The sequence below is a fragment of the Myotis yumanensis genome, unplaced genomic scaffold (genome assembly GCF_028538775.1).
Source record: "Myotis yumanensis isolate MYYU_CA2020_CCGP unplaced genomic scaffold, mMyoYum1.0.hap1 SCAF_1, whole genome shotgun sequence".
Taxonomy (NCBI): domain Eukaryota; kingdom Metazoa; phylum Chordata; class Mammalia; order Chiroptera; family Vespertilionidae; genus Myotis; species Myotis yumanensis.
Window position 1 is genome coordinate 98,763,725 of NW_027223752.1, and position 11,084 is coordinate 98,774,808.

At 43.3% G+C, this 11,084-nt stretch overlaps 1 pseudogene; it reads right to left on the bottom strand.

The window, feature by feature from the left end:
* Positions 1-369: 369 nt before the first annotated feature.
* Positions 370-1,810, bottom strand: LOC139010069 (proliferation-associated protein 2G4 pseudogene; annotated as a pseudogene).
* Positions 1,811-11,084: the final 9,274 nt, after the last annotated feature.

The following is an 11,084-nucleotide window of genomic DNA, read 5'->3' on the forward strand; positions in this document are numbered from 1 at the left end:
CAGTTTTTTTTGGGGGGTGGGGGGGAAGTCCTACAGAACAAAAATGACTATAAAGATTTACAAATGAGGATCCATTGCATAGATGAGAATCCCTTGGTAAGTGCAGGCTCCAGCTCCTAAAAAAAAGAAGGGGCCTGACCAGATAGCCTGGATCAGAAAAGGAACCTACCACATGTGAATAAAACCGTCTGAAGAACAGCTCCTCTCTACTTTGAGGCCAGGTAAAATACTTACGGAGAGTGGGAAAAGAGAGGAACAAGCCCCAACAGAAGAGAAAATGCTGACATTAGCTTGTATAAAAATTTCAGCTCAATCTTTAACGGTGGTAGCTCCTTTAGCCTCCTCTCTGTTTTGTTGTAGGGCCATAAACCTTTACCAAGCAGACAGTAGTAGAAAAAGGCTAGAAAGAGGGGCTTGAAGATGATGGATTTTGATTCCTGATTTTATTGTTCAATTTGTCTTTTCTAGTTAAAGTAGTCTTCTGTGGCTGGGAAGCCTGGCCTCCCAAGATCAGAGTCAGTTGGAGCTGGCTCTTGTTGGAAGGGGGTTGGGTTAGGGGACTGGGATGGGGGCAGGGAGACCCCTGATCTGCTGGCGGTCCTGGGTGGAGAAGATGAACTGCACTTCACAGAGCCTGGGGTGTGGTGGGAAGGGGATGAGGCAGGAGCGGCTGGCTGGGGAGATGGGACCCACCTCAGTCCCTAGCTTCATTCTCTTCTAATGTTTCCCCACTGGTGGCATTCTCTTCAGTCTTGGAGGCCTTTTTTTTCTTTTTCTGGGTTTTCCGACTTGCAGAACTCTGGAGGAGGGCCTTTAGCTCTGCATCCTGGACCTACTTGTCAGACTTGTAAAGGTCAGGCTCAAAGGGACCACTGGTTATCTGCATGGGGCCACTGGGCATCAGCAGAACTGTAAATTTAAACTGGGCAACAAATTCGCCCTCCTTCTCATAGAGAACATTAAATGGCTGCAGCAGTTCATGTTTGGCGCATTCCACCACACCCATCCGGGCCTTCTCCTCATCTTCAAATGCTCTAAAGTAAACGGCATGGCATCAAAACACCTTTCAACCTCACTGAAGAAGGCACGTGAAGTTTTCATTTCCAGGCCCTCTCCTGAGCTGATGAGAACATCCACAGCATATATTTCATGTACTTCCAATTTAGCTTTCTTGTGGTCCTGCTTCTGCTGGTCTGTGGGATTCTGGATAATGGTTTTCTCTCCATCGATGACATGCTGCTTCAATTGGTGTGACAGCATACCTTCTATTGGCGGGCAGTTAAATGAATGGGCAACTTTGTTCCAGGCTTCGGTCACTTGTGTGTTCTGGTTTCCAGGTTTGACCAGGCGTAGGGCAGCTTTTGCACAAAGGTGAGCTGCCTTAATGACATCTGCTTTCCTCCCTGTCACTTGGGTCCCCTGAGCTACACCAGCCACAAAAGTGTGAGCCACATTAGCGATGAAGCCATCCACATGGACCCCAAGGTCAATTTTTACCAAGTCACCTTCCTTGAGAATATAGTCCTGGTCGCTTTTCAAAGGGGAGAAGTGACACACACAGTTATTTACTGAAATACTGTTGGGAAAGGCAATACCTTTCTTCATTTCTTTTTCTTTCTTGAAAAATTTCCCTGTCTCTTCCATAATCATGGCATCACCTTTCTCACACAGGCTCAGCACCGACACAGCTGAGCAGGATGCTTCCACCAAAGACCGAAGTACCTGGTTGGTGATGTCGCCCTCCCATCTTATACTTGGTCACGATCACGTCCTCGGCGATAGTTTGCTCCTGCTGCTCGTCCTCAGACATCTTCCCGCCTCCACCACCACTGCAGCCTTGTTCCCTTGAGTGGCCGCCTGGGTGTCCCTCCCTAGCCACAAGCTGTGGCCAGAGCCACTTCGATTCGAGAGGAGAGCCCGAGCAAAAGCGCGAGCAAGCAAGGGAGCGCGCGGGCTGAGGCGCAGAGCACACTGGGGCCTCTTTTGTGTGCGTTTTAATCCTCACTGAGGATATATTCTTTTCCATTGATTGTTAGAGAGAGTGAAGTTGGGGAAGAGAAACATCAATGTAAGAGAGACAAATCAATTGGTTGTCTTCTGCACATGCTCAGACTTGGGCCACGGATGAACCTGCAAATGAGGTATCTGCCCTTGACCAGGAATAAAACCTATGACTCTTTGGTGCCCCGGCCAACACTCTAATCATTTAGCCACACTGGCCAAATTCATTTCCAGGCCATATTGTTTAGAAGGATCTCGCTTATAAATGGTGGTAAATTGGAGGTACATGAAATATATGCTGTGGATGTTCTCGTCAGCTCAGGAGAGGGCAAAGCCAAGGATGCAGGACAGAACCACCATTTATAAGCGAGATCCTTCTAAACAATATGGCCTGGAAATGAGGGCAAAGCCAAGGATGCAGGACAGAACCACCATTAAATCTCTTATTCTTAAGAGATTTAATACTTTGGAGGTGGGAAAGGGTTCTTAGTTAGAACTTTATTTATTTACTATTTTTTTATTGATGGGAGAGAGAGAGAGAGAGAGAGAGAGAGAGATGTCAATGTGAGAGAGAAACGTCAATTGGTGCCTCCCATACATGCCCCAATGAGGAATGGAACCCAGCACAACATAGGTATGTGGCCTGATTGGTAATGACCCCGGGACATTTTTGGTGTATGGGATGATGCTCAACCAACTGAGGCACCTGGCCGGGTCCTAGTTAGGAGTTTATTAATCACTACCTACCCAGACTGGGCAGTCTAGAAATAGCTCTCTCCTCAAAATAAAGACATGTGTGTGTCACAGTCCCCCATCCCAGATATTAACTACTTATAATTTCATTTAAAAAGCCACAAAACAAAATAAACTAAAGCATACTAATTCCAGAGCTCTGGTCACTATGCTGGATACTAATTACAATGATAAAGAAAATGTGGCTTCTGCTGTCTAAGTTTTTTGCTGGTTGTCACAAGGCCCCTTAATTCTTAAGATTTGTTTAAATAAAACAAAGCCACTTTATGAAACTGCAAAGGCATGACAAGGAGTAATAGAAAAGACCCCTTAGTGGAGGAGAACCAAGATGATCGTGTAGTACATACTGGTACTCGCTGCCTCCCACAACCACATCAAAATTACAACTAAAATACAGAACAACCATCATTCAGAACTGCCTGAAAACTGGCTGAATGGAAGTCCTACAACTAAAGAAGTAAAGAAGAAAGCACATGGAGACTGGTAGGAGGGGTGGAAGCCTGGAACTTGCTAGTCCGACACCCATGTGTGGCCTTGTTTTTAATTGGAAAGGATATCTTAGCTGTGTAGGTATCCTGTGAAGAGCAAGAAGCTCCAGACCCACACCAGCCCCCCAGCCCAGGGTTCCAGAGCTGGGAAGAGAAGGCCCCATAACTTCAGGCTATAAAAACCAGCAGGGATATGGCTGAGTGACATGGAGGCTGCTGGAGTTTCAGGCAGTTCCTCTTAAAGGGCCAGTGCACAAACTTACTCGGACTTGCTCCCTCTGAACTCCATTGCTGGGGCAGCAGCTTGGTCGGGGGGTAAGAAGGGGATCCAGGGATAGACAGGGAGGAAGTGGATTGTATGGCCTTAGAGCAAGAACTTGGGGGTGGCTTTCTCCAAGATAAGGGTGCTTGCAGTGTCATTGTTCCTATGTTGACACCTCCCCCATCAGAGAGCTGACTGGCAGCCATACCTGAGTTTCCATCAGCATGGCCCACACTGTTTGCTCCACCCTAGTGGTTCCCTGAGACCCTGCCCCATCCAATTTGCAGGCCCACCCAAGCCGTTTGCCATAGCTTTTCCATATGAATGGCCTGTCCTGGCTCAGGCTTCAGACTTTGCTAAAATCTCTCAAACAAGCAGCTGGAGTCATCATACCCTATACCTATCAATAAGAGGCCCAAGACCTGTCATTAGCAGCAGCCTGCCTTGCTTCACAGCTTAGCCTTGCCTGGGCACTTCTAAGCCCAACACAAGTAGCAGCCATCTACAGATCACATTGTAGCTCCTGTTGGGTGGCCCAAGGCAGTGGCTGTCTTTGCATCTCCTGGGAGGTCCCAGAGCCAGTGAACCCGGTGGACAGCTTCAGACCATACCAGATTAAAACTCTACACATCCACTAGCAATAATCTCAAGGGGCAGACTCAGTTAGCAACAAAACCCCATTGAAGCAAGTCCTTCTCAATAGGGGTATCTCTTGCACAGCAGCTCTTCCACTGTAGTCACATCTGGTCCTCACAGCCAATTGGCCTGGAGGCCAATTCCTTCTAGTGATGCCAATAGTAATCATGGCTCAACTACAATAAGACTGTGCACACAGACTACACAGGGACACACCTAGAGTGCTGAGTTCAGGTGACTGGGGAGGCTGAGCCACTGGGTCCTACAAGACACCTACTATGCAAGGTCACTCTACCAATTCCAGGAGACACATAAAAACAAACACAGGGAAGCAGCCAAAATGCAGAGACAAAGAAACATGTCACAAATAAAAGAACAGAAGAAATCTCCAGAAAAAGAACTAAATGAAATGGAAGCAAACAAACTACTAGATACAGAGTCCAAAACAATGATTATAGGTTGCTCAAGGATCTTAATGAGAGCTTCAATGGACTTAGTGAGAATTTCAAGAACCTTAGTGAGAACATCAAAGACATGAAAAAGGACCAATCAAAAATTAAGCATACACTAACTAAAATAAGGAATAATTTACAGGGATTCAACAGTAGAGTAGAGCATTCTGAGAATCAAATTAATGATTTGGAATATGAGGAAGCAAAAAACACCCAATCAGAAGGACAAAAAGAAAAAAGAATTTAAAAATATGAAGATAGTGTAAGAAGCCTCTGGGACAACTTCAAGCATACCAACATTTGCATTATGGGGTACCAGAAGGAGAAGAGAGAGAGCAAGATATTTAAAACCTATTTGAAGAAATAATGACAGAAAACTCCCCTACCTGGACTTACAAGTCCAGGAAGTGCAGAGAGTCCCAAACAAAAGGAACCCAAAGAGGCCTACACCAAGACACATCATAATTAGAATGCCAAGGGTTAAACACAAAGAGAGAATCTTAAAAGCATCAAGAGAAAAGCAGTTAGTTACCTACCAGGGAGCAACCATATGACTATCAGCTGATTTCTCAACAGAAACTATGCAGGCCAGAAGGGAGTGGCAAGAAATATTTAAAGTGATGAGTAGCAAGGATCTACAACTAAGATTGCTCTACCTAGAAAAGCTATCATTTAGAACTGAGGGTCAGATAAAGAGTTTCAAAGACAAGAAAAAGCTAAAGGAGTTCATCACCACCAAACCAGTATTACATGAAATGTTGAAGAGTATTCTTTAAAAAGAGGAGGAGTAGGAAGAGAAGGAGAAGGAGGAAGAAGAAGTAGAAGAAGAGATAAAAATATGAACAATAAAATAGCAACAAAAACATATATATCAACAATTGAATCTAAAAATAAAAATAAATGAACAAGAAATTTAATGAACAAAATACACTGATGAAAAAAAATAGAACCAGTGGCCTGGAAACATGGAAGAAACTGAAGAATCTTAGCCAGAAGGAGGGCGGGCTGTGGAGGGAAGGTGGGATAAGATTAACCAAAGTGCTTATATGCATATATGCATTACTTATGGACACAGACAATAGGGTGTTGAAGGTCTGGGGCCAGATGGTAACTGGGTGGAAGGGGGCAATGGTGGGGAAAAAGGGAGACATCTGTAATACTATAAACAATAAAAATTTTTAAAAAGACCGTTAAGCTTCTGAGATATTTACTAGAAGTTGGATAGATCTGTTATAAAATGATATATACTATAGCATTGTTCCAGCAGGAAACAATTAGTTCAGAACTAATTGTTCTGTATGTAGTGATGCTCATTGTCAAATCTGATTTTCCCCAGCCTGTGACTGTGTCCACTAGATGGCGCCAAAGGACGCTCTGCAGCTAGAATGCACTGGCTTCTATTCAGAAAACATAAAATGTATTTATGTAAGGCCAGCATCTTAAACAAAGCATCTTGTTTGAAATCCTCCTTTTTCTCCATGTTAGTGTGACATGTGGATCAAAATAAGTGGACAAGGGAATGGTTTTCTCTCATGAAATGTGGCATACTAGTATTGTGGAATAATGGAAATGTAGGTCAAACACAGAGACAGCCCAGTAAAAAGACACTCAGACACAGAGTTGACAAGGGAAACTCTCCATGTGAGTGTGTGTGTGTGTGTGTGTGTGTGGTGTACTCATGTTTCTGAGATTAAACAGTCAAGAATGGAAGTGATAAAAAATACGTCTAAAAAAAGGTAAAGAGAAAGTATTGTAGAAAAACCTATAAAGAAAATAAAAAGTTGGAGAATATGAGAGAGAGAGAGAGAGACCTCAACTGAGCAGAAGACTAGGAACTTGATTTAAAAGTATGAATATGGAAATTCCAGAAGAAAGGTTACTTGAGTTTTAATGAATTTTATGTAAGTGGAAGCTTAGGGAAAAAGACACCAAATCATCTAGAACCAATTTAATGGAATTTCTTCATTTCAGGGAAATGTAACTTATTGTTCACAAAGAGTATTCAGTACCTGCTGGGGAAGCTGACAGTTGTATGGGCGCTCCCTTGTAGGTAACTAACTGCTTTTCTCTTGATGCTTTTAAGATTCTCTCTTTGTGTTCAACCCTTGGAATCTAATTATGATGTGTCTTGGTGTGGGCCTCTTTGGGTTCCTCTTATTTGGGACTCTGTACAATTCTTGGACTTGTAAGTCTATTTCTTTCACCAGGTAAGGGAGTTTTCTGTCATTTCTTCAGATAGGTTTTCAATATCTTGCTCTCTCTCTTCTCCTTCTAGCACCCCCATAATGTGAATGTTGGTATGCTTGAAGTTGTCCCAGAGCTCCTTACACTATCTTCATATTTTTAAATTCTTTTTTCTTTTTGTCCTTTTGATTGGGTGTTTTTTGCTTCCTCATATTCCAAATTCTCAAAATCCTCTACCCTACTGTTGAATTCCTGTAAATTATTCTTTATTTCAGTTAGTGTATGCTTCATTTCTGACGGATCCTTTTTCGTATCTTTGACATTCTCACTAAGATTTTTGAAAGTCTCACTAAGTCCCTTGAAGCTCTCATTAAGATCCTTGAGTAACCTTATAACCATAGTTTTGAACTCTGTATCCAGTAGTTTGCTTGCTTCCATTTCTTTCATTTGTGACATCTTTCTTTGTCTCTGCAGTTTGGCTGCTTCCCTGCATTTATTTCTATGTATTAGGTAGGTGTGTTATCTCTCCTGGAATTGGTGGAGTGAGTTTGTGTATTAGATATCCTTTTAAATAGTCATTTCAGATGATTCTGATGCAGAAGATTAAGAGAGATCTCTTAGAAAAACATTGCCTTAAGCAAAGGCAGGATTGGTTAATCAGAAAGGCCTTCAACCTGGTCAGTGTGGCTCAGTGGTTGAGCATCAACCTAAGAACCAAGAGGTCACAGTTCGATTCCTGGTCAGGGCACGTGCCTGGGTTGTGGGCTTGATCCCCAGTAGGTGATGTGCAGGAGGCAGCCCATCAATTATTCTCACTATTGATGTTTTTCTCTCTCTCTCCCTTTCCCTTCCTCTCTGAAATAAATAAAAATATATATTTTTTTTAAAAAGAAAGGCCTTCAAACTCACGTCTCCATGCATTCATTTATTCCTTTATTCATTCATTTTCACTCTCCTAAAGACATCAATTCAACAAACATTTCTAAGGCCTTAGCATTGTACTTGGTGATGTGGGACATAGTAAATATAAAGAGATTCAGTTCCTGCCTGAAGGGAACTTAGATATCTATCTCAGGCATTAGATTTATATATATAAATATCAGATTTATTTAATATATATCTATAAGGAATTAGATAGATAATATATGTATATGTTTATTGGTATTAAAAATACATGCCCATATGGATCGGGCATTAATCTAATATAGTATGTCCTCCAAAAATATATACACACACTTTGAATAATTATAAAGGCAGTGATTATTATTTTTTTTTTTATTTATTTTATTTTATTTTTTTTATTTTTCGCTTAAAGTATTACAAAGGGTATTACATAAGTGTCCTTTTTTCCCCCCCCGCCCTTGACAGACCCCTACCCTCCCTTACCCCCCAGTGTCTTATGTCCATTAGTTATGCTTATATGCATGCATACAAGTCCTTCGGTTGAACTCTTACTCCCCTCCCTCCTGCCCCCCAACTCTCTCTGGCCTTCCCACTGCAGTTTGACAATCAGTTTGAGGCAGCTCTGCCTCTGTATCTATTATTGTTCAAAAGTTTGTAATGGTCTTTATTATCCATGAATGAGTGAGATCATGTGGTATTTTTCCTTCATTGACTGGCTTGTTTCACTTAGCATAATAAAGGCAGTGATTATTAAAATACATTTCATTTTCAAAACTGAGCTGCCAGCTGTCAAAGTGTGTGTCCATGTTTGGGACACCCTGTATGTCTAATGCTGATGTATATATGTGAATGGCAATGTCAGGTGGTAAGTTCTGAATTTGTAGAAGGGATGAAGAGAGTGTTGCAGGGATTTAGAAGGAAGTCATGTCAGTGTGAGATAGTGTGATGGGAAAGGAGGAGCTGCCCCTGTAGAGGAGCGGGGACACTACCCAGGCCCTGAATGATGAGAAGCGAGTGGGATATTTGAGAGGAAGGAAAAGTATTAGCTTTCTATTATACTTATTAAGCAAGAATGTTATTAACATCTCTAAGCCTATATGAAAGATAGCAGGGTGGCAAAGCATGACCAGGGATTGAAGCTATCATCTTGTTAACTACACTCAAAAGAGAAATAAAGGATAAGAGAAGCCAGAAGTTCTTGAATTAGCAACATCATCTTCAATACCCTGATGCCAACTGGGCCATTTTTTACTTTAATAAATTGATAGATGATAGGAGTGCTTGACATAACATGTTTATATTATACTAGATGCTCAGTGCATGAAATTTGTGCATGGGTAGGGTCCCTAGTGGCTGCTCGCTGCTGGCTGCCGGCTGGAGCCTCCCTTTCCTGGCTGCTGGCTGCCAGCTGGGGCCTTCCTTTGTTCCACGCCACCGCCTGGTGGTCAGCACACATCATAGCGAGCAATTGAACTCCCAGTAGGTTGAACTCCTGAGGGGACACTTTGCATATTAGGCTTTTGTATATCTACTAGTGACCCGCTGCACAGATTTGTGCACATTGAAAGGAAATTAATTAGAAGTTGGCCAGCAGGGTGGGACTGGGCAAGATGGGCCATACACGCCCTGGAGCCAACCTCCTGTGGTTCCTTCCAGCATCTGCAGAGTGAGTGGGGTCCCTCTTGCAGGTGGGGTCCCTCACCTGGCCTGTGGGGATAGGGCCAAAACCAGCTCTCCAACATCCCCTGAGGGGTCCCGGAGTGCGAGAGGGCACTCTGCAAAGTTGCTGTCATACAGGGTGTAGAACATAAATTCAAGTGTGCAGTAAACCAGATTCAGGGCCAACAGTGCCCAAGATACAACATAACCCACAGCCCCGTGAGGAATCAGGCTCTCTCCTCTCTGGTTTCAGGGTGCATCACTCGAGAACTGCCACTTTCAAGTCACTGCAGTTTGGCAGCTCCTGCATTGAGCGTCTGCCCCATGGTGGTCAGTGCACATCATAGCGACCGGTTGGATGGTTGAACACTTAGCATATTAACCTTTTATATATATAGGAGATATATATATAAAAGCCCAGCGACCAGTATGGCGGAATGACCAGAATGACTGGTGGCTATGATGTGCACTGCAGCAGCCAACCAGCTTGATCCAGGCCCCCATCACCTCCCACCTCACAGCCAGCCTGGTCCCCGATTGGCCCTCAACATCCCCATCAGGGGCGGGGCCAGCCGGCCAACTGCCCGCAGCCCCTTCTCCCCGCTGGCCCGGCCTGATGGGCCCCCATTGGGGTGGGACAGCTGAACCCCACCCATGCATGAATTCGTGCACTGGGTCTCTAGTATAGATATATTTCTGTTTTTCTCATAGATTCATATCTATTTCATCCATCTGCTTTCAAAAGTTAAAACTATGATTATAAGACACATGAAGTGTATAGACAATTTGCACCTTAGGACTGTTTGAGACTGAGGGAGGAATATTAGTCTAATTAAAAATCAATTTTTATTTAACAAAGAGATCTGTATTCCTTAAATTTATGCTATATTTGTCTATCTCATTACATGAAAGAAATTTAATCTAGCTATCTTGTTCTCTGTCTCTAGCTCTTCTTGTTAACATCCTACAAAGCATCAAAAACAAAATATCTAAGCAATTTTGTCTGTTTTCTCTGAGCATTGCTAGGTCTGATTAAATCATTGAATTGATACTCCCTCTCCTGGGATACTAACCTTTAGATCATTTCCCAACTGACATTCCCTTTCACTTAGGCCACATTCCATTTGCTAAGACCATCTGGTTTCCAGATGACCTAATCCTATATAATAAAACCCTAATATGCAAATTGACTGAACAGCAGAATGACTGGTCGCTATTATGCACACTGACCACCAGGGGACAGACGCAGGATCTGCCCCCTGGTGGTCAGTGCACTCCCAAAGGGGGAGCACCGCTCAGCCAGAAGCTGAGCTTACAGCTGGCAAGTGCATTGGTGGTGGCAGGAGCCTCTCCTGGCGCCTCTCCTGCAGGCGGGCGGTAAGGAGCAAGGGGTCCTGGACTGTGAGAGCCCCGGACTGCTAGAGGGATGTCTGACAACTGGCTTAGGCCCGATCCCCAGTTGTGCACAAATTCGTCCACTGGGCCTCTAGTAAATTTATAAGTCCTTACCACTTTTGGCCTCATGCATTCCTCCTTCGATGACCCTAACAAGCATGTAGACAGGTGGTATTACTATATCGCCATGCTAGATGGGAAAGGGCCAGACTCAAGCCAGACAACTGGGTTTTTAATCTTACATATATATCACTTACTATCTGTGTGGCTTTGGTAAAGTTATTTAACCTTTATGTGTCTTGGTTTCCTTATCTATAAAGTGGACATAAATAGAAGTTCTTATAATGATTA